The sequence below is a fragment of the Paramormyrops kingsleyae genome, chromosome 12 (genome assembly GCF_048594095.1).
Source record: "Paramormyrops kingsleyae isolate MSU_618 chromosome 12, PKINGS_0.4, whole genome shotgun sequence".
Classification (NCBI taxonomy): Eukaryota; Metazoa; Chordata; class Actinopteri; order Osteoglossiformes; family Mormyridae; genus Paramormyrops; species Paramormyrops kingsleyae.
In genome coordinates this window covers 18745171-18768963 of record NC_132808.1, presented here as the reverse complement: position 1 = coordinate 18768963, position 23793 = coordinate 18745171, and the positions used below count along the sequence as shown (strand labels likewise).

The following is a 23793-nucleotide window of genomic DNA, read 5'->3' as shown; positions in this document are numbered from 1 at the left end:
CCGTCGCCGAGTGTCAATCACTGTATAATCTCTCGCTCTTTCATTCAGCCCCCCCCCCCCCTACTAAACACCAATTCGAGATTTGCTCTGGGCAGGAGAGAGAATAGAACCATGTGACAAGGGCACAGAAGGGGAACTTTACTTGGCCTCAGATTAGTTTTAGCCCCCACAGGATGGAAAACACAATTTAAATAAAAATAAAAACTTGCCCTCACGGTTAGGCACCAGCGTATGTCTGAGCTCGTGGTCTGTGCCCCAGGAGGAAAACAAGTCTGCTGGGGGTAGGACTCTGAAGAATGAACAGGCATGTCACCTGATTCCCCCCCCCCCCATTCAGTCTACCCCCACCTAAAGCCAAAGAGAGAGAGGGATATAGTAGCTGGTTCTTAAAATGCACTTCTAAACACTGAACGTTTAAGGGTAACAAAGTTAAGTCATCAGAGGCATTAGGCGAGTGACGTTAGGAAAGGTGAGCTCAGCCGCCGGCCGTCCGGCTCCCCGCTTTCCGTGACGACGAACCTCGATTCCATTTCTCGCCCTCTCAGCGGGAACCCCGGGGAGAAAAAAAATTCACGTTGGGAGGCTGCACTTCCCCTAAAGGCACACCGGAAAATTAAATTTTCACCCCACATCGATTTTCCTTCTCTAACTTGCGGGATGCTAAGGTTACCTCCGATATTAATGCGACGCGGACAGCCGGACGTCAGGACGAAAGTTTTCGCTATACGGGATCTTATATCCGGGTGCTCCAAGAGACTGGACGAAGGGACATATTATTTTCCTCAGAATCGTTTATTTATCACCAAGTACTTTCACATTGGGGGGGGTTTGCAAAACAACCACGGACAATCAAGACAATATACAGACACTCCCCGGGTTGCAATGGTTATGATTTTTTCACTTTCAGTACATTATTCAATAAATTACATCAAATATTCTTATAATAAAAGAGGCTTTGTGCTAATGATTTTGCCGAATTGTAGACTAAGGTAAGTGTTCTAAGCATGTTTAAGGTAGGCTACGCTAGGCTATGATGTTTGTTAGGTTAGGAGTACTGAATTAAAATGAATTTTCACCGTACGATATTTTCTCCTTACGACAGATTTATTCGGAACGTGACCCCATTGCAACCTGGGGAAAAAAAATATATATGTACATTTCTTAGTCACTCATAAACGATACAACACCCTAAATTCATTGGGTGAAGGTGATCCTAATTAGGAAATAAATTAACGAGCGAACGACCTTAAAAGCGAGGAAGAGCATCGAGTGACTCACTCGGACGACGCAGAGCCCAGATGTCACGGATTAGGAGGAGACCGCTGGACAGCTTCCACCTGGAATATAGACTGCAGACACACAGAGTGCGCCCCCCCCCCTTGTTGATTTATTTACACGTCCTAAAAATACACCCAAGCAGCTGGGGGAATGCGAGCCAGGACCCTTGCACAACCATGTATAGCAGGTATTTACCCAGATGCCCACAAACGAGCTTTAATGAGAGGCCGGGGCTTACTGATTCTTAGCAAGGAGGCCAAGTCGTGCCCCCACCTCCTCACCACCCTCCCCAGTGCTCACCTGCAGCAGTAGGGATCACATGGTGGCCAGAGAGGCTCCTTAAATACACCAGATCGATAAACAGCGACCGCGGCGGGAAACGCCATGCCAAATCTCCACTTGAAATGCCCACGCTTGACATCAGGTGACACGAGGGTTTGAAGTCTACCGCTATGCAGTGACACACGGACAGCAGGAGGACAGCGGGGGACACCTTTTGGCATCTCCGCCTAGGGAGATAGTGGTCAGCTGTGGTAAGCATAGCGTAGCGAGCCTAGCACAGCAAGCATAGCGTAGCGAGCCTAGCACAGCACGCTTAGCATAGCAAAGCTAGCACAGCACGCTTAGCATAGCAAACCTAGCACAAGTACGTGGTTTTGCGCATCACGTAAACCAGCTCCGAGCTGGCACACGCCACAGTTGACAGGCAGTGGAAGCGGACTCGGGCTGGCCGCGCCCGGTACAGCGCCCTACGAGCCGACCTCTCCAGTGGGGGCTGCAATGACCCACCCAGCACTGTCACCCGCATCGGCCTCGTTGATAGTCGGCCCAAGATTCGAGGGAATCCGCTGGAAGGAGGTGGGGTGGCAGATCTGCGAGAACGAGGGGCCGACAACTGGAGCAGATCCTGTGCAAATCTCCAAAGCCTCCGCAAAGACGGTGACTAATTAATTACCCAGTTTAAGGGTTTGTGAACGGCCCCTTTTTTAAGTTAATTATGGTTGGATTTACCTGCTTATTCCCAATGCAGCCAGAAGACAGGCACCGTTCCTGTCGCGTCTTTTTGCCTTTCCGCATTATCTCAGCCTAATCACATATTTATTTTTTGTTCTCCTTGTATCTGCAGCCCACGCTCTGACACAGCTTTCCCCGCGCTGCTGTGCACGCCCGCCGCTAACGTCATATTCGCGAGCTGCACCACAAAGCCCTGTTCAGGCTTTATCCCCCCCCCTTCCCAAATCCCCCCCCTACCCATTAACTCCCACAGCAGAGTACCAATCCTCCTCAACCTCAAGGAATCCGTCGACTGAGCAGCTAACCCAAAAATTTGAGGGTCTCGCAAATCTCAAATTTTTACAGCTCAACCGGTTCAAACATTCCAAGCCATTTCTCAATTAAGCCTGCAGATATTATGGCTTCTATATTTGTCCCTAAACCCCTAACGCACGATGCACACCACCATATCGGAGTCTAATTAAGGTACCCAATCATGTTAACATGCTTCCATGCCAAAAGTAATTTTCAAGGACAATAACTTTACTCACAAAACACTCACTCTCAGAAAAATGGACTCTAAGGCTAATTAGCAATAGGTATTGTTCTCTTCCGATTCAATTACTTTCGTTGGTTCATTAGACTGGCCGCAAATCCCTTGAAGCCCACTTATCCAGAAGCACATGTGACTATTTGCCGTCCCCATGCAAAGAGTGCGGGAACCTCGCCGCGCCGGTACACACCATCACGGGCTGAATAATCACCTGGTGTGAGGATTCCCAGAATCCCACATCAGTCCAATTTGCATACAGCATCAGTTGAACAGTGCATCATGAAATGCTTTAATGTTTAATTAGAGCATTCTGTAGGCTCGGCAGAGACGTCAAGCTGGGCCTCAGCATGCGGAAGAGCTGATCAGGCGATGGGGGGCATGGAGACTTTAGGCGAGCAGCGGCTACTGCCCCCCCCCCCCCCAGGCAGTCAGCACAGAGAGTTGCATCAGTAACATCCGAGCACCCGGATCCATAACATTGGTGAAGGAGCCCTTCTCATTTCTACCATAGGTGCAGGTCCTCCTTGCAATTACCCGACTGCAGCATCTGCAAACCACCACAACAACTAACACTCATCCAAGGCTAGAGACAGACAGAGATAAAAACACACATTCAGCAAAGCCTGAAGCACGAACCGTCTCCATATCCAAAAATCTGCCCATCTGTACAAACAGGTAGAGGTAAAATATTCTCAAAGCCAGTAAAGGAACAAGCTCTGCAATGGCGCATATCACCACAGATTCCACATCTATAATAAACAAATAAATGCACCAGTTACACACGGTCTCATGACTGCTAAAAGAAAAATGTCACGCCTTTTTAAAAATTCCACAGCAAACGGGCTCAACAGCGGCCTGATTTGCCACACCGGTGTCTACAGTAATTTTCTTTTGCTTCACTGCTAAGCTCATTCCAGATCTCAGCAATCAAACATGGAACGGCTGACACACAGGAGCGAGAGGCCTGCCGAAACGCCACACGCCACACTGAAGATGCTTTTAAAGTCTGCGAAAGATGGTAGGATCCCAACACAACTTAAGAGATCCGATTTATCGTTCTTGCCATACAGAACATAAATAAAAGCGGACAGACGCAGATGCAGATGAAACGTTGTATCGCTACGTGGCTATCTTCCATTTAGCCTCAGAAAAAATGTATGCATCATATTGGAAAGAGTTATTGAAGTAACCAATCATCTGCAGCATCAGATATTCCCAATTACAGACCTCACCACCATGGTTGGCTGGGGGGGGGGGGGGGCATTCTGAAAATGAGCTGTACCCCATCCCCCAATCTCCCCCCACAGGTGACTCTTGTCAATGTCTTGACGAAGTTCAGAGAGTAGTAGCCTAATGAGAACAAATGGCTCACGGTGTTGGGGGTGCCTCAACCCCCCCCCCCACCCTAACCCTAACCCTAACCCCCCCAACCCGTCCCTCACCGTACCCCGGTGTCCCTCTCAAATGAGAAGTCAGGACAGCTTAAAACAAAATTATTTTGCAGCCAAAAGCGGAGAATGAATTGAAATTTCTGAAAGTCTTGTGTGGCATGTTTATCTAATTAACACTCACTTCAGCCTAATTATAAGAGTGCCGGGGGGGTGGGGGGGGGGGGGTAGCGGGAGGGGACAGGCATTGTGTGCGTTTTAATGAGGTTTGTTCTGTAATCAAGGTGTGTTTCACAGAAAAAAGTAATGGATATTTCTTGTAAGGGTCCAGGCTACCTGAAATATACTACGTACTAATTTAGCACTGCACACTCTCTCTTTGCGGACCTGCTATGACGTCACACCCTGGCCAACACTTGGCCGGGGCCAGTGGTATCTTACATGGTGAGACAGCCACGTCAAGGCCCAGTGACATCATGCAGGTTATCTTTGGATGTCCATCTCCTACCCAGCTGGGTCACACTCCATCACTACAGTGCTGTGAGCCCAGACACGATGCATGCTGGCTCGCTGAGAATATCTCGGGAGCGAGGCGGGGTTGGCTGTGCGCGCGAACAGGCTCACAGCTATGCATTCTGTTGGGTTCACAGCCTGGAATGGAACTGCATCTTTCTGTGTGTCAGTCATGGTACCTGGAATGATCGTCAGAGAAGCTGGTTCACTGCCAGGTCAAGAAACCCCAGCAAAACTAACATAAAAAAAAAAAACGACTACAAAAAAAGCCTCTCTATTGAAATGGCTATGGAGTTATGTAGGATTTGATTCTCTGATATGCAGAGCTGGGGTTTACCACAAACCGGGGGCCGGGGGGTTATAAAAATACTGGACTGGTTTAAGCCTTTGTTACAACACAGCACTACGATCACTCAGCTGCGGCCTGATTATGTCTCAGAAAAGTATTTCATAAACTACAATTACCAAGCTGACCCCCAGGAGGACGAACAGGTACATTATGCTGTAATGAAACGGCTTTGAAGACACGGAGCAGGCCAAAGCACCGGCGTGCAGGGAGGGGAGATTCAAGACGGCTATCAGGGGGGGGAGGAGAACAGAAAAGACCTTTCAGGCGCTCATGCAGCGGCTCCGTGCAGCGGAGGAGCCCGTACATGGGGGGGGGGGGGGGAGGTGGCATTTGCATCAGGGCACCAGAACACAAAAATAAATAAATAAATAAATTGCTGGAAAATAACAGATTTTCCAAGAAAATAGCAGCCAGAGAGACCAGCTGAAATGGCTCCCCTGCAGCTCCCCCTACTGTGGGACCGGATGCATGACAGGAAGAGCCTCCGCGGTCCCACCCCCACCTCCATCCCCGCCCGCCCCCTGGCAGGGCTAACCGGCCATCTCTTCACATCACATTAAGCCGTGTGCACAGGGGAATCACCACTCTACTCAGTCAGCCAACTCACATTTGGCCTTGAACTTCCATTAAAAAATTACTGCCCAGGATATCATATATAAAACTGGATAGTGGAGTGAGTGTACGCCGAACAGTGTGGGTGTGATTACGCGATAATCCAGCACATGTGCACAGAGCTTCCTGACTGAGGCGGGGGGTGGGGAGGGGTAAAAAAATAACATGAAATAAACCAGTTCAGATCATCTTGTTCTTCCAGTTCTGGGGCAAAGGGAGATTCAAACATTTAGAATAATAGAAGTAAATTTTAATAGCAGGAACGGAATCCTTTTTAAGATCGTCGAAACCATTACTCATTTTATGTCCAAAGAATGGAGAAAAAGCATCCCTTTTACAAGCTTGTGGGATTTAAAAAAAAATTATTTAATAGGAATGCAACGTAGTCTGCTTTCTCTGCTCATAAAAAAGGAAATGCTTGCATGATCCCTCATTAAATCACGTCTGTAGCACTGCAAAAATGCCTGTTTGGGTTGAGTCCCATCCAGCCTGGGGTTGGAGTCACTGTCATTAAGCCAAACAGGCCCTCGTTGAAGTTCATCACCCTGCCGGGTTAAACGTGCAGTGGATAACGACACACTGCCCCCTAAAGACAAAGGGTGCCACACCTACCAACCAGTGACGACATCACACCCCGGTACGCCAGTCACTGCGCCTCGTCTCAGCCCCAAGACAAACTTAAAAATCAAATGCCCACATTTTAAAATGCGCGTACAGCATTCCTGCTATCGCTTTACCGCATCTTCCAACCCGTTTTGCCAGCAGCGGCATAAGTTTTGGAAAACTTCCAGGCAGAACTGTCGTTCTTCGAGTCAAAGGTCTGGAGAACAAGCCTAATTGGATTCTAAAATCTACAAAATCCAAGAAACACTATTTTAGAAAATGAACGGCGTTTCTAATGCAAAGGGGGTCCTGTGTCTTATCTCAGTAAATGAAGCAGCTACTGAGTTCCTGAAGAGTTAAAAGCGCCATTAAGGAACAAGAAATTCCTCCCAGTCCTGGCATACAGTACATACACACTGGGGAATCTCAGCATAGACTCCATGTTTTATACCGAGGAAGCAGCTATTTAATTATTATCATCATTTTTATATCTCTGGGTTGGGGAAGATGGATTTATTTGTCATGGGGCATATTCAAAGGTCTGTTTTTTGTAATGCTCCAACTCATTACTCTGAGAAAACAAAAATGCAAATGAGGCAGGGAGGAGTACCAATGGAAGTACTGCGATTGGTGAGATATGACATCATTGGCCAAGAAAGAACAACCCATCAGGGCAAGATACCACCTCATCCCCACCTGCCAATAAATTAACCTGTCCAATGAGACGCCGAAAACTTCCCCAAAAGTTTCCCCATTAAGACACCCCAAGACTTTCCGTTACCCACGTGGAAATTAGACGTACGGCGATAAGACTGGAAAAATGCCCGTTTTAGTTGGGGGCTAAAACTCTGCAGAATCGTGACAATAGCCCCATTACCACGTCACAAAGCATGTGTCAATAAGCACACAGAAATCTTCAGTTTTCATGCTATCAAATTTACGTCAACAGCTGGACAAACAAATAATAAAAAAAGCTTACTGCAATTGCTTACTGTGAATTCATGCCGTGCTATTACCCATTTACTACACGTTAAGTCGTAACTCATCCGAATTTATAATACCTTACTTCCCTCATGTTATATGTACAGTAAAAGGAGCAAACTTCATTTTAAAAACGCCACCAGCTGCATTTCATGATATTACGTATCACATTCAGGGGAATTTACGCCTACAGCGCGCTACAGTCGCCGTCATGAGATTTAATAAACGAAAACGGGTTTTAACATTTAAAGAAAACTTCGCGCTTTGCAAGCGACGAGGCAAAAAGTGTAGATTTAGTACTTCCAAAAGCCAGGCAAAGTATTGCATGATTTACGGTGCTGTAAACGGCGGCATCGAAAAACGCTGCAAATGCTGAGTATTAAACAAGCGGTTTGCATCGCAAACTAAGGTTTAATAACAAAGGGGTGTAAGAGGCTGGCGGGGCACGGCTGGCACACTTAGGGCAGGTGCAGCGGCGGTGCCCAGCGCCGCGACAGGAACGACTCACTCACCAAGGCGTATGGATCACATCTCTTTGGAAATCCAGAGGAGTCAATCTTTCTTCTCTCTAGTCAGAAACAGCAATGCTTTCTTATTCCAGACCCAGGCCCCAAATGAACTGCAAGAGAAAAATGACATGCACATCATCAACAATGCATCGTGCACCGAACCTCCCTAAAAAAGTGCAAATGTTTCAGTAAGTAATTTTTTTGAAAAATCTACAAAAATTAAAAAAACATAAATCATCGGAAAGGAGAGTTGCTACCTGCGTCGCACCGTCCTCCGAGCCGTCGGTGGAGATAATGAGGGAGGGAGGGTGCGATAGGCGGAGGAAAAAAAAAGTGAAGAGCGGAGCTTTTCTTTGGAGAGACGCGGAGCCGCTGTCAGATCGCACAGCGCACTGCCGCTAGCGGAGGTGGAGAAGCGAGAGAGACGCGGGGGAAGGAGGGAGGGAGTGAGGGAAGAGGGAGAGAGAGGATGCGAGCGAGCGAGCGACACCGGCCGATCGGCTGGGGGACGCGCTCGCATACCTGCATTTCCCTCCCGGGCCGCTTGATGGCCGGCAATAAACGCATCCTTATCTTTTTTCTCCCTCCTCCTGCTGACACAGCCGCGACCGATAATTAGCAGGGGAAACAGTTGTCTTTGGGCTGTTGCCCGGGAATGTGATCTATGGTGCGGAATTAGTAACGCTTTAAAGCGGAATCTCTCGGCGGCTCGCCGTCCAGCATCGCTGTAAGCCTTGGCATTTAGTTGATATTCTGCCTGCCAAAGTGCCCGGGCTTCCAGTTTAACCTTGCGCCCCTTTCAGGAGGAGGAGACCGGGAGATGGTGTGTATGTGTACTTTACCGTATACTTTTATGTTATGGAATTTCTTTAAAACTATATTGCATAAATCCGGTCAAGCGTAGGTGAATCTGCAATTACCTCCAGTTCGCCAAGTAAAACGCAATCGCGACAAGGATTAATCACTTTGAGTTGATAGAATTACTTTTAATGATAGTTTGGTCCAATACGTGACAGTATACAGAAGTCAAAACTGTTAATGTGGAAGTTATGTCAATATATTTGAATGACGGGGGGAATCTGAAAAAGAAATTATGTTATTTGAATGCAGAGTTTTTAAGCAGTCTGGGAGTATCCTTGCATCTTCTAACACTGCTTAACCAGTACATGGTCTCAGTGGGAGAGAAGCTTATTCTAGAAAACATATTTCACAAGGGGCACCCTGGACAGGATGCCGATCTGTCACCGGGCACACATACAGTTACACACTATGGGCAATTCAGAGATGCCAGCTCAGTTAATGGCATGGTGTTGGTCTGGTGCCTGACACCCCCTGCCTGAAGGTTCCTTTCCCACCCACACTGTGTGTGTGGAATTTGCATGTGTTCCTCATGTTTTGCCGGCGTCCTCTGGGTCCGCTGGATTCCTCTGGCAGTCAGAAGACAAGCAGTCAGGAGGATTGGTGATTATAACACAATGGTGTATACAAGGATGGTTCCACAGGGGGCACTAGCTCCAGCTGAAGGCTGATTGGCCCCCAGAGTGCCCCTTCCCCTGTCACTCTCCAATTCATAACATATCATTGGCTAATGATAAAGTTGACACGCTCCTCTGTATGACTTATGGCTCCTGTTTTGCTCCCCACCTTAAAAAACATCCTAGAATAGCCCCTGTCATAAAATGGCCAAGGTGTGTAGTTTTTATTGCATATGTGCCCTTTATTGGATGGGTATCCTGTCCAGGCTGGACCCATATCTTGTGCCTTGTGTTTCCTGAAGTAGATTCTCACCACCCCTCCATGACCCCGTATTGGATTAGTGGTTGGGAGATGGATGGATGGATGGATGGATGGATGCAGTTTGAGTAACATCTTTGTACCTGATTTTCTGCACACCACAAAACAACATGAACTGTTCATGTCTGCTGCCTCCTCCTGTCGGCCCACAGAGCACTAAGTGCCTCTCGCTCCGTCGCTGCGAACAAGATTTCACACTTAGCCTTGTTTCTCGGGGGCTGGGGGTGCGGCATTAAGTGTCGTTTCGAAAAGCCAGCCCCGGCGCTAGCGCGAGGGCGAAAGCTGGCCTGCTGCGGCGTGGTGGAAGGCGGGCCGGCCGGCCTCATTCCGCGGCCCGGACCTTCACGCGTTTCCTTTCCTCCTGTAGGCGAACGCAGGCAGTTCACAGCACGTGTCCTGCCCTTGGCCCCGGAACGACGCTCACCTCGTAGTTTGTCCCGACAGTCACTCCTGTGGCATCTCCTAAGGCGGGACGCGCGTGTTTACTCCAGCTCACTGAGAAACGACAAGCGCTGAGTTCCTCGCAGTGCGGGGGGAGAAGTGCGAGGTACGTTCTTGCCGGCGTTGATTTCCGCGCCGTTGATTCCTCGGTGTTTAGAGCCGGGAAGGTGAGGCTTGGTGGAGATGTCAGACCCCGGCACTTTCATCACAAGCTCTCACTAGATTAGAAGCCTAACCTTTCAGGAGCCTCGCCCGAGGTGGAATGATGGTAGCTATCAGACAAACTGCGGAAGATCAATTTTCAAAAAGCCAAACCTTATTACTGGCCCTCTGTGAAACACGGAAAGAGATTTGAGCAAACTTTCTGTTTTCTTTTTTTTTTTTTTCCTCTCCTAAGAATTCTGTATAGTTGCAGTGATAGATTGCTGTGATCCACTGCTACGGATTTGGGACTACATGTCACGCTTGTGCCTCTCTACCTGTGGTTATCCGAGGGGTCTTTGATAAGGACAAGCCCCCCTCCCAAGGACGACGCGACCTTACAACTAGCACTGGTAAAATTGGGAGCCTAAACTTGGGTTACCTTGTGTTTGATTTATAGGATGAACGATTCTCTTAATGGCATGATTGTTCTTTGTCACTGTATTTAACACCTATTTAACATCATGCAGTGTTCCACTACAATGAGATTGTGGGGTGCAACCCCATACAACCAAAGGAATATCAATTAATAAACAAAAATTGCCTGAAAATGCTAAAGTGTGTTGGATTGCACCTATTTGACATGTGCATATATAAAGCTTTTAGTTTTTTTTATCCATTGTGACTTACAGTAGAGGGAAGGGTTACAATTTATGTGTGTGAATCTACAAGCTTTGTGTTGTTAGCACAGTATGCTACCTGTTGAGCTCTGAGTCCTGATATACCAGCAAGAGGTGCAGTAAACTTCAAAGTGTAAGTGACCAGTGACGCCTATAGAATCCCGGGATGCTTCATGCAGCTAATTAGGTTCACATTCAACTAACCAAGGAATTAAACTACTGGTATTATACCCAATAATATCAATATTTTGTTTTTTGCACATTATCTGATTCCAAGCTTCCTTCACCTCGTCTGTGAGTAAACACACACGCACACAGCATGCAGTGCAAAACAAAAATTGCGCCTTAGACCAACAGTCACTGTATTATTTTTGCTTTTACCCTTTTTTGTCCCTTTTATCACTTATGCATGAATGTATTCATTTGTCCGAGTCCCACAACTAGTGGGTAATGCTATACAAAAAGTTTATATTCACCCCTTAAGGAAAAGTGCAAAAACTCTGCACAAACCCTAACTAGCACTGCATTTATCAATAAGGCCACCTTGTGAATGCATCCATATACAATTTCGATTTGCATATTAACTGTGTTCATCAAGGAACGCTTCCATGGCGATAATGACCCATGTAAATGTGTGTTTGTGTGGCAGGCGGCTGTCGATTTGTTTATCTCCCTGTGATGACGCTGGCATATTAATGTCAGGCTACATTTTCATCTTACTTAACCTCCCATTTTGAAATGCCATCTGAGTAGCCTGTCCTCCGTCCATCATTGCCCCCATAATCTAAAATCACTGATGACTAACCACAGTCCCCCCCACCAGCGAGTCCCTGTGAATCTGTGATGTTTGATTGCATTTGAATTCCAGGTTTCCCCACAGATACCTAACTGTCCAGGTGTGTCACGCGCTTACACAAGATACACTCAACATACAAAACTCGATGGTTTCCTTTGCCCTTCACACGTTCTCCGACACTGTGTTACACTGATAAGACCATTTGTGTTTTGTTTTCACTGGGATGTCCTTTATGACTACAAAGCCGCCACATGCCAAGTCTTAGTTTCACCCCGCAGTGATGTTATTTTAAAGGGTATCAGAGTCATCGGTAATCAACTCATCCGTGCCATGGAAAAGACTCACATGCAAACAGAACGCAAGTGCATCTACGAGGAAAGGATTAAGAGCAGCCACACGTTTGACATCATAGTCAAGGAGATATAAAGCCGGAAACACTGATGGAAAACAACGTATAGTATTTCAAGTGTGGGAGTTTGGGCAAGGCGGGGGGGGGGGGGGGGGGGTCGGGTTCTGGGGGGCTTTGGGTGAATGTCGAAATGTCTCACCTCCAAAGGTGCAGATCAAAGTTCTGTCAACAACCGTCAAATGGGAGCAGGAAATACAGGTGTGTTTGACATCGATGTAGAAGATGCACGCATCATAACTGCCTCGACTGCAGGCCCATCAATAAATATGTCACTCAGTGATATTGTGTTCTGTTTTTTTGTTTTTAATTTTGTCAGTCATTCTACAATACAATTTGCATATGTTTCCATGGTGAATGAATGCTTTTTAATGTGCCATATCTGGATCCTATTGTAATCCCTCCTGTAATCTTTTGTGTTCTGAAATACCTTCCAGCGGTACGTTGAAGGAATTAGTGTCGTCTCAAACCAAAATGGTTTTTGTATTTAAAATCAAAACTGCAGTGCTGAAAAGCTGTGAGACACTTATTAGTTGCGTCAAACAGTACTGGCGACTAGCCACACCCACATAGCATAAATGCTACAACACGAGCAATATGCCCAAAGTCGTCCTCCCAAACGTCAGCTAGGAAAATGAACATTCATGCATAAAGTGACAGCACTGCTGCTTCATGATGTATGAATCGCTCATTCCTGCCTCTGATACATACTCTTGTTCGTTTGAAGGTATCAAATGTCACCGTTGTGTGACAGATCTCGCTCTCGATGAAGTCATTAGCCTCGCGCACGTTTCTGAGATGGATCGCAGTATTAACTAACTGTCAAGCTCAACATTTGGCCCACAAAGTTAGACGTGTTGACCAGATCTCTATCTGCCCTTTCGATTGCTTAATGCTCGTTAAGATTTACTTTCGGCGACGAACCCTTCATCCATGCATGTCCCCTCAAACATATCTTGTTATTCGCGAATTAATATAATTGCCTTCGGAGGAGTAGCTCAGTATTAACTTAGCAAGGGTATGTGATTATCGTTATTAATTCTCTGCTCCTGAATCTCACAAACGTCAAGGCGTGCACAAAACAAAACAGAAACACAGTAATGATGATGAGATCAAAACTCTGCTCGGGAATAAAGGAGGGGGATCGCGTCAGACTGGAAGTGGATGGTAAGCAAACAGGGGCCTCTTGAACGTCTGACGTCTCAGCGAATGAATGAATGGAACTGCCACGGGGTACCAATCGCATTAAACTTCCAAGAAGGGAGGAAGTATGTGCTCATTGACCACTTGTACGTGAAGTGCCCTCCCTCTGAAATGAATGAGTCAGCTTCCTTATCTGTGAAAGCACGGCTCCACTTTCACCACACGCTCCATTGTTTCTGCCCGGCTGCGAAAATTAAGCCTGTTGATGGTCTTTCATTTCAGGCCGGCCGGTAAAGATTCAAAATTGGCCTTGATGCCGAACTTTGGTCGAAAGGAGGGGATGCCGATGGCTTTTTGCGTGTTTTTAATGAGATCTGCACCAACTCGGATGTGTACGTTGGAATATGAGAATTAAGCTGTCGATCATATGACATGAGATGTGAAGGGAGGAATGCAAAAATCTGATTCTGCTACAGTCGACGGAGCTGTCGACGGAGCTGAAAAGGGCAGCGTCAAGGATGTGAAAACAGTCTGTTCCAGCAGATCAGGCCTGTTTCTTTACGTCTTCACATGAGTTTATTTGAGGTTCTGTCGTATTCCCACCCACAATGCCGAAAATGTGGTTGGAGTGAACCGGTCACACTGAATTCCCTATAAAGAGTGAAGGCGCGCATGTGCGTGAGTGTGTGTGACAGTGTGCACCTCGTAACTGACTAATACATCATCAGAAGCATACCACAGTTCATGACGTGTACATCCCCTGATTGCATAAGCGGTTTTCTACAAAATGATGGGTTTTAGCCGCAGTGGGACAGGTAGGGCAGGGCTGCCTTGTAGGCCGAAGCCAGGGGTGTGTCCCTCTGGTCACTAGTCCTGGGTGGAATACCGATGACCTACCAAGAAGGTCATCAGCCACACGGCGAGTGGAAAGTGCATTTAACTCTGATTGCGAGTGCGCTCTGGTGAGTTGGATTAGACAGATCAATTTGGAGGGAATCAGGGTGAAATGTGATACACGACTGAATGTACACCCCAACCTGCAAACACAGTATTTTAGAATAAATAATTAAATAGTTCCCTCATAAATAAAACTGATCCTTGGCGCTTTGCTGAAATATTGTTTTCAGTATCATTCATGTGGCAATTTAGCGCCCATTCTCATTCGGATAGGAACACCAATTAATCACTTGTTACATGAGATGCTTGGACGGAGATAAAACACATGACAATTTCCCATGTGCCTCGTAAATCGGAAGCTGTACATCATGCCGTTCTCATTTTAAATCATATCATCTTATTTCCATTACCGCGTAATAAAACTGGCCCCGTTATAACAGACACGCTCCACGCGATGTTGTCTTTGATCTCAGGCACTTGGGAGAAAGGTGAGGACACTGGATATGTGCACTACGTTGGAGTGAAGCTTGCGGTTGTTTAGACTGCCCTCAGGCAGCTGAAATTTAAGATAGCTGATAGCGTATGAAACAAGCCATTTCGGTCTGGTTGACTGCTGTTTACGGAATCTCACTTCCACCCAATCTACACGACCGTTTCCCAGTTTATGATGGTGACAACCAAAGTCAGGAGACTTGGCTCCAAGCCAAAGATAATTTTCCAGGCTAATGCAGAATATCAGGTCTAGGGCTGGGATTAAAACCACTATTAGTAATAAACCAGAAGATAATGCTGCAGTTTCCTCCAAGCCGAGCTTTATGCTGATGGGAGTTTTACTTCCACAAAAAATATTCAGAGGGCAGGAAGAAAAATGATTGGTTCAGAGAGATATTCAGTGAGATTGTAGAGATGGTGGGTCCAAGCAACTAGATGAGGCGGGACCAACCAATCAGATGTCTTGGTCCTGCCTCCTTTAGTTGCTTGGAACCACCTCCTCTACAATCTGATTGGCTATCTCTCTAAACCAATCCTTTTATGTTCTGCCCTCAAAAGATTTTTGTTTAAGTAAAACTCCCATGAGAATTCTGGTCATCTCTATCCACACACGATAGAAGTGTCCTGTAACCATGTGATATTATCAAGCACAGCGATTATAAAGCATAGCTAAACATCAATATAAAGCCCCTTCATTAGAAAAGCGAACATAGTATTGACAAAACCCGCTAAAATAGTGGTAATAGGATAAACTTTAAATGCAAATATTTGAAGTGAACTTCCAAGTGCTTCATCATGCACGTGACCGCCAGCAGGACATGCGGGACGGAGAATAGGTAGACGAACAGACTCTTTCATCACAGTGAGCCGGAGTCTCTGCTCCCGTGGAAAAAATGAAACACCGCCTTTGATGCCAAATGTGCCATTGATCCAATTAGCTGGGATGATCTTGTCAGCCACTTGTTTTCTTCTCACCCTCAGATTTAAATGTCAGTAGTCTGTGCACAGGTGTCACGTCAGGCTGCTTTGCTGCACTAGTGCCGAAAAATAACTATTTATATAAACGGTGCATCATGTTTCAATTTCTGATCTGTGTTTTTTTAACACATACACTATTTACTTGTTAAGCAGGCAAAAGAATGTGCAAGAAAGTTTGTAAACCCCTATAGAATTTTCTGACCTAGATGACCTAAAATGTGGCGAGATCTAAAGTTTTAAAATTAGAATAAGAGAAGGGAATTCAACAAATTGCACGATAAAACAGGACGCTTTGTCATTTATTGAGAAAAATTCTACAGGGTTCACAAACTTTAGAGCACCACTGTGCCTGCAAACTGCGTAATTACAAATACAGCAAGTGCAGTAAAATGAAATGAGAGAGGTCATAAACAAGAATCACGGGGGGTGGGTGGGGGGTACAATCAAATGCAGTCGACCCTCCTTCACACGCAGAACTGAAATATATTACACACTAACTAATGCACTGACAAATTACAGTCCTGAAGTGTAAGACAGTAGCGCTGTGCAAATCAAGGTTACATGTCCAGTAGATGTACGTTCATTAACTAAGAGCATCACAGAGAGACAGGTGAACTGGTAATTATTAGATTCAGTGACACAGACAACGATTTCACGATACATTTAATAAATTAACATCCCCTTGTCTTGGATCTGTTCAGTATTATAGTGGTTGTTTTTCATCAAGGGAATCGGTACAGTTTTCTTTTGTACAGCCCACTTTCTATCAGACTAACTGCTCCGAAGTGCTACTCTCCACAAAGCCAAAAAAATAATTCAAACTCCCTACGCAATACATAATCCATAGGGAAGCATTCTTATCTGTTTTCTCCCTCTGTTCAATACTACATCAAATCAAAGATATTAATCATGTAATTTGAATTAGATCAAAAATTTCAATTTCAGTAACATCACAGATGTTAATGAACGTCTTAAGATTATCTGGTGAAATTGTTTTTAATTATTTAAGGACCTGTATAATTGTTTAGGAATTGACTGCAAGGCTGTGTACCATTGCATTAAATATGGATGCTTTTGCTATTTTAGTATTTTCTCATAAAAAGAGCTGCTTAGAATCAGCTTTGGCTGCATGTATTTCTCTAGCATTCCCGGTGCAGAACAGAGGTCTGTCTGGGGATAGAATGGGCAATGTACTGGTTATGAGCCCATGTTACATCTTACGTGCTGCCTTTATGTAATAGCCCGTGATGCTGTAGCCCAGTAGTGATGTTCTATGGCAGATCCTGACAGAAGTGCACCCTGCATACAGGCTGAAATTGGGGCACGCTACTGTACATGTGACATAACCTGGATGTGCCTGAGGTATACGAACCGTCTCATTTTCTCTGTCACTCTAACCCCTAACATGCATGCCGGTTGATCCACTGGTGGGATCTAAAGTAAGCAGCAGATGGCTGCCAGACCTTAAAGCTTTAAAGCTTCCGTTTCATAATCACAAAGGCCAAAGGATTTGGTTTGGACTCTTCTCTGCTATACACGTACAGTATGATCGCTGGTCACAGTTACTCCCATCACATGCAGTGACGGGTTGTTCTGAAAGCGTGGAAGGAAGTTAGACTTCACTCAGTTGTCTCCCAAGTGCTCTCAGCTCATTAAGTTAGCAACCTTCGTCTGTACAGTGTTAGGTTCAAACCCTTTTACTGGCGGAGTAAATGTATCGCAGTTAGGCCCTTGAGCAAGGCTCTGAACAGCAACTGCTGCAGGGGTGCTGGATGCTGGCTGACCCTGACCTCTGACCTCTGCCCTCAAGCATTCCTCACTATGCAGTCACTTGGACAAAAGCATCTCCTAAAAATGTAGATTTTTAAAGAAATAAAACCTATAATATTATTTATACATATGTAATATTTATACCTACATAACAAATTTTGCTAACACTTTACTCAAGGGAGCACAAGTAACCTAGTAACTCGGTTACTACTCAAGTACAAATCATGAGCAAAAACTGGGTGAGACACATGAACCGTAATGACTAACGACGAATGATCATGGGATCAGTATGTAATTAACACTTAGTTCATGGTTAATTAATACATTAAGTAAGAGTGTACAACTACATTATTTGTGCCCCCTCTAGTAAAGTGTTACCCAAAATTGTATGTATTGCATCGTCTTTCACCCTGTCGTCATATTTCACCGCATTATCAGCCAGCCAATGAACACAGCTAAAGAAACGTACAGGTCTAAATGCTGGTTTCCCACAGTTTGTTATGGAGTTGGGGGGTGGTGGTTGTTGTTCCTGCTGTGGTTTAGGTCCCCCCTGTAGGGGGCAGGGTGAACGGTAATAGATACAAAGTGATCGCTCTCGTCCGCTTGTGTGGCATTTCTGTTGTGATGGCAGGTGTGTACTCAAACATGCTGTCATCCGCAAGGCTCGGTCGCCACTGTAAGCTTTCATAATCATGAAAAATACATTTACTATATGCTGTATCTATTATAGGCATCAGATCAATCAACTGATTCTCATCTGAGAATTTATTGCAGGTTGTGGAGATTGTGCTGAGAGTGAGACACTACCAGCTACAAAACAACTAATGATAGAACTTCTTGTGTTCAGACGATGAAACATTCAGTAACATTTTCTATGAATACCATGGCTATAAGAATCTAAGAACACATACATAACACAGCATAATGCATTCATAAAGCATTATAAACATGGCTATGAATATTTATTAAAAAAAGGCATAACACATTATAGCCATGTTTATTATGCATTATGAATGCTTTATGAAGTTGTCATCTATAATGCACTATAGATACCTTTATAATGCAATACATCCATCCATCCATTTTCCAAACCGCTTATCCTTCTGGGTCACGGGGGGGGAGCCTATCCAGGAAGCTATGGGCACGAGGCGGGGAACAACCCTGGACAGGGGGCCAGCCCATTGCAGGGCACACTCACACACCATTCACTCACACATTCACACCTATGGGCAATTTAGTAACTCCAATTAGCCTCAGAATGTCTTTGGACTGCGGGGGGAAACCAGAGTACCCGGAGGAAACCCCACGACGACATGGGGAGAACATGCAAACTCCATAATGCCATACAAAGCATCCTTAATTCATGTACCGACCATTATAATGCATTATGAGGGTATCTATAGTGCATTATAGATGAGAGCTTCTTTGGATCTTATGAAGTATTATAATCAACTCTAAGATGCCTTATGACTGTCAGTAGAAGATGCTGTAATGCTTTATTAATTATTATACCGACCATTATAATGCATTATGAATTGCATTATAAATGACAGCTTTAAGTAAAGTGTTACCAAACAATCTAATCCAAGGCAAATAGATACTGATGTGGAGATTCATGATTGCCAAATCCCCTTTAAGACACTGTTAGCTTTATTTCCTTTAATAAGCAGAGCATTTTATTTAAAGCAATTTACAGTTGAGATGGAAAGGTCCCAGTGTCTCTGGGATTAAGGTCTTGCTGAAGGGCCTGATGGTGAAAATGCTCTGCTCAACCTGGGATTTGAACTAGCAACCTTCAGATCACATATATAGTGTCCTAACGCACCAGTCGATACATCCTTCCGGTTTATGCATACTTAGGAAGTACGATTTTGCCAAGACATGTCTTAACAGTACCTGGAAAAGAATGAGAGCAGCAGGAAGGGGGAGCCAATCAGGAAAGCGTCCTGATTCCTCTGTGAAGCGGAATTGTCGAGGTAATGATGAGACTGCGATGGTGTTGCATTTGCAGGAAGTGTGGGAGTCCCGTCACCTCAAGGCCACGGAGCACTCCAGTGCTGGCTCCAGCCTGACCAGGAGTAAGTGCTCTGGCCGTCTCTCATTTCTGTCACGCTCAAAGTGTCACATAGGGATGCCCATGAACTGGGAGCCCAAGAACAGGAATTCGATGGCTTGTCATGGGAATTTCAGAAATGCATTAATGGGAAAGGAAATCCCGACCAGCGCACGGCATAGGCACACGTGTTCTCTGTGTTGTTTTCCACCTCAACAAAAAGGCTTGAAAATATAAAAATACTCTCCTGTTTACCTGTATACACACAAACATACGCTGTCATATAAACAGTCCGAACGACCCTATTTGTCCGTATTCCCCAGGGATGTCAATATTTCCTACTCAATAAGTTAATGGGTAGGAAAAAAATGGCCCGAGAGAGAAAGATAAAACAATCACCACGACAGAATAGGTTTTTGGGCCTGCAATTAATCATTTTATTGAAGTTATTACTTTTACGTTGCATACTGTATATATTCTGTAGGGGAAAAAAGAGCAGATATTCCAAAAGTAATAAGTGAAAAAAGGTAGAAAGCGCAGGAGGACAGTAAAATAGGAAGTGGTCGAGGCAGTCAGAAATAAACAAACAGGAAACCAGCCTGGAAATCACAGGATATTAAGACAGTCACATGATGGATAATAATACAAGGAGTGAAACCACTGATACGGCTTGATTATTTTTGGTACATGTAACCATTTTCTTGTTGCTGGAATGACCCTCTGTGAAGTCAAGATTGATGACAGGATCCTTAATATGCTCTATAAAGCTTAAATATATACAATGCCAAGCTTCATACTTCTTAGACCATTTTTGTCTCCAGGTGCGGGGGGGAAAAAAAAATCTTTCATTCTTTTAATAAAAGTGACATAATGACAGCTGTCCACATTGCTCTGGAAGCTGAGCCAGATAACTTGTAAAAAAAAATTGTGCCGGAAATCAGGCTTCTGTCATCTTGCACCATGTGGCCCTTGAAAGACTTTCCGCCTGGTGATAACTGGCTTGCGTGTGAGTGTGCGGAGGAATGGATGTCAGATGAGAGCACGTGTGACTTAACACAACGTCGGTCGTGAAGGACGAGGGACAGCGGAGGAGTAAAAGCTCATCAGGGGAAATCAGGGCACCGATCTGGGCAGCAAAGCCAGCTACCGGCACTCCCTAACCCTGATTGGCTGCATGCTCTCAGCGGGGCGTACGCCGAGTAAGATCCTGCCTGCTCTCTCTGGGACTTGAAAGCCACTCTCATGCCCACACAAGCCGGGAGCTGAGTTTGGGGGGGGGGGGGGGGGTTGACTCTTGACAGGTCGTGTGGGTTTCAAGAGACGGGGTCAACTGTCACAACTCAGGAAGGGAAAAACTCGAGACTGTTCCGCGCGCGGCGATGTTCCCGACTTGTCAAATAATCTTTCTAAAAATAATCTACTTCTGTAATAATCTAAAAATGATCTACTTGCCTAATCTGCAACAGAAGCTGTGGCATATTCCACTATTGTTCTTATGTATATATATTATATGTGTGTGTGTGTGTGTTGTGTATGCATATGCGGCAAGAGTCTACCACAATCTAAGTGTTTGTTATACTGACTTTTCCCAGTTAATCCCAGTAGTTATTTGCCATGGTTATTAATCTGAATAAATAAATACTAGACTATGCAACAGTGGTCAGTTTTTCTTAGATGGTGGTGTTACACCAGAGGATCCCAGCTGGTCTGAGGACCCACATTTTTCCTCAGTGATTATGTCATAACCTAAAACAGTGCGGCAGAAGTAACTTTAAAAGAAAAAAAAACTTACTCTACAATCCAGTGAAAATGGTCCCACAACCCACCAGTTAAGAAACACTGGTATACACTAAATAATAGTTTGGGGATGACCACGGGTCCTGTTATGGCTGCAGTGATCTGGAAATATTGCCGGACACCAGCGGTTGGAAAGTGGGATTGTGCTCTGGGTGGCATGGCAGTCCATCGCAGGGGGACAGACACGTACCCACGGTCACACTAAGGGCAATTTAGTGTCACCGGTCCATCTGAGCAGCTTGTTTTTGGAACATGGGAAGCAACCGGAGCAGCTGGAGGCAATCCACAGAAACGAGAAAAGAGAACTTTCAATGGGAGAGAACTGAGCGGGGATTGGGCCCCGCGACCTTGGCGCACAAGCAAAGCTAGGACTGAATTTGAACCGGGGCTCCTGGTACAGCAAGAAAACTGGGACCATTTTCAAACTAGTACCTCCAAGCCATCAAAGAGACCACACTACCCAGAGAGATGCACAACAACGCACCCAAATTAATAGTAGGTGGCTTCAGAAAACCAATAGCAATCAAGTCCTGTATGTTCATCTCTTGACAACTCATCCATCTGTGACTAAAGCAAGTGCAACCCTCGTGTAAATCAAATTAATGAGTTAACAGGGGAGTGAAACATGTCTCTGCTGGTCACAATTTGTGCACCTATCCACTCAAGGTCAAGCGTGACGCGTCTCCAGAACGACGCTCTATTGCCGCATATCGATTTGTTCCCTTTCGCCTCCTTTCTAGACCTCGATACTTGGGAGTTCACACGTTCATCTTCATTTCATAGTTTTAGACAAAAATAGCAATTGATGTCTCAGGGTGGCACTTGAAACCCACAATAACTAAATCTCTATATGGATGAGATTGGATTCTGCTCTCCAGTGACGAAGAGTGGATAAATTCAGCTTATGACCATGATGTTGGGTAAAACATCCCACAAGGGGAATTTGGGCTAATAGCGAAGCATGTTTTACAATACTAAACATTGTAAATCTTAACACTGTGCTCAAGTAGTTGTGACTATGAATATTCCACCTCATTTAATCAATATCCATAGGGTAGAATTTACCGGAATTAAACTCATGGGAAATTTTTTTTTTTTTTCCGCGAGTTGTAGTGACTAATTCCTGATGTATTAGCTACCCATACTTTGTCCCAGTGTTTCTCCTACTTGTCTCTGAAGGAGCCAATTGTCCAGTGTGTAATATCCAGCCACCGTGGTCTGGACCAGCTCTGAGGGTCCTACAGTTTATATTGAGGCCAAAAATGTAATAACTTCAAATAGCCACAATCTTGTTGAGAAAGACGAGAAGACAATTCAAAACCTCTGGTGCCTTCAGCGGATCTAAGTGAAGGCTTGCTATTTTCTGCACCCCCCCCCCCTCCCATTTCTCAACTCATTAAAATGATGTGAGAAAACATGTCAAATAGGTATTTGCCGTAAAACCAACCCGCCGGTTGATTTCTTGACATTTTAAAACCCAAATTATATTTCCCTCTGCTGGTCACGTATGGTTGAGGTCAACGGCTACAGCGTGTGTCCTGTAGCTGTGGAATACTGAGCTGAGAGCCGCTGCACAGAAGCCCTGTGATGTGTGTGAAATTTGCCGAAATGTGCCCTGAATTATAGATGTTCAATTTTATTTATACTCGGGGCCGATGAGCCTGTGGTGAATGTTGCGGATATTTCATCAAATAAATAAATTAATTACATTTTTTTAAAAAGCAGCTCCCCACAAGAAAAGACATGTATGTTTTTTTTGTGGGGTGGAACTGTGGTCAGCGTTGTCGCCTGAGGTCGAGTCTCTGTCAGGGTTCCGTGTGTGTGGAGTTTGCATGTTCTCCCTGTGTTGTTATGGCATTTCCTCCAGGTTCTCTAGTCCAAAAACATGCTGAAGCTAACTGTCAATTTGCCTGTGTGTGCGTGTATGGTGTATGGTGTGTGTGTGTGTGCGTGTGTGTGTGTGTATGGTGTGTGAATGTTCCCTGCAATGGGTTGACACCACATCCTGGGTTGTTCCCTGTTCCCTGCCCTGCATCCAGAACCTCTGGTATAGGCTCCAGACCCCCCCACAAACCTTTCAGAAGATGGATGGATGTTTTTTCACAGGGAGGAATGCATCTGGAGCACTGACTTCTTTGGATCATTTTATTTGTATTTACCAGTGCGAAATCCCCCCAAGAAGCACGTAGTCTTAAAAATATATTAATAGATCGTGGCAATTCTTCCAGCCTGGCTTCGGCAATCTCTTGCGGACTAGCCTGGAACTTCTCAGGTGGTCACATTTAAAAACAGAGTGTTCAGGAAGCCCATTGCGCCTCAGTTTGTGTCTAACGCGTCAGTTTTGGCAACGCCGAGGTGTCACACGATCCGGTGATCAAAATTAGAAGGGTTGTGTGTCCGTGTGTGTCTGTTTGGAGGGGGGGACCGATGCGAGCATATTCCCGCCTAGGTGAGGTGAGGACGCGCTTTTGCACCCAGCGTCGGGTGAGGGGGCGGAGCATGACTTTCCTCACCACCACTCTGGAGAAGGTTAATGGAGGAGGCACCGCGCTGACGAGCCCTCTGGGAGCTATTATACAGGAAGTGATGTCACAGTCACTGCATTAATTATGCACTGCTTGAAGAC

At 45.3% G+C, this 23793-nt stretch overlaps 1 protein-coding gene and 1 long non-coding RNA gene across 27 annotated transcripts in view; one reads left to right on the top strand and one right to left on the bottom strand.

Moving 5' to 3' along the window:
* The window catches only part of LOC111842609 (protein tyrosine phosphatase receptor type D), a 363307-nt gene extending 355111 nt beyond the window's left edge, over positions 1-8196 (bottom strand). For 25 of the 26 annotated variants that reach the window (XM_072697611.1, XM_072697613.1, XM_072697614.1 and 22 more), the window contains exons 1-2: positions 8037-8195; positions 7783-7889 (exon numbers count right to left, since the gene is read on the bottom strand). The gene's annotated coding sequence lies outside the window, so the exon portion shown is untranslated. Of the gene's footprint in view, positions 1-7782; positions 7890-8036 lie in introns of all 26 variants that reach the window. The other variant, XM_072697609.1, reaches the window with a different exon arrangement.
* Positions 8197-8224: 28 nt separating this feature from the next.
* On the top strand, positions 8225-10726 carry LOC111842610 (uncharacterized). Its single transcript, XR_002837953.2, has 3 exons — positions 8225-8602; positions 9941-10120; positions 10412-10726. It is a non-coding gene; the product is annotated as an uncharacterized lncRNA (long non-coding RNA).
* Positions 10727-23793: the final 13067 nt, after the last annotated feature.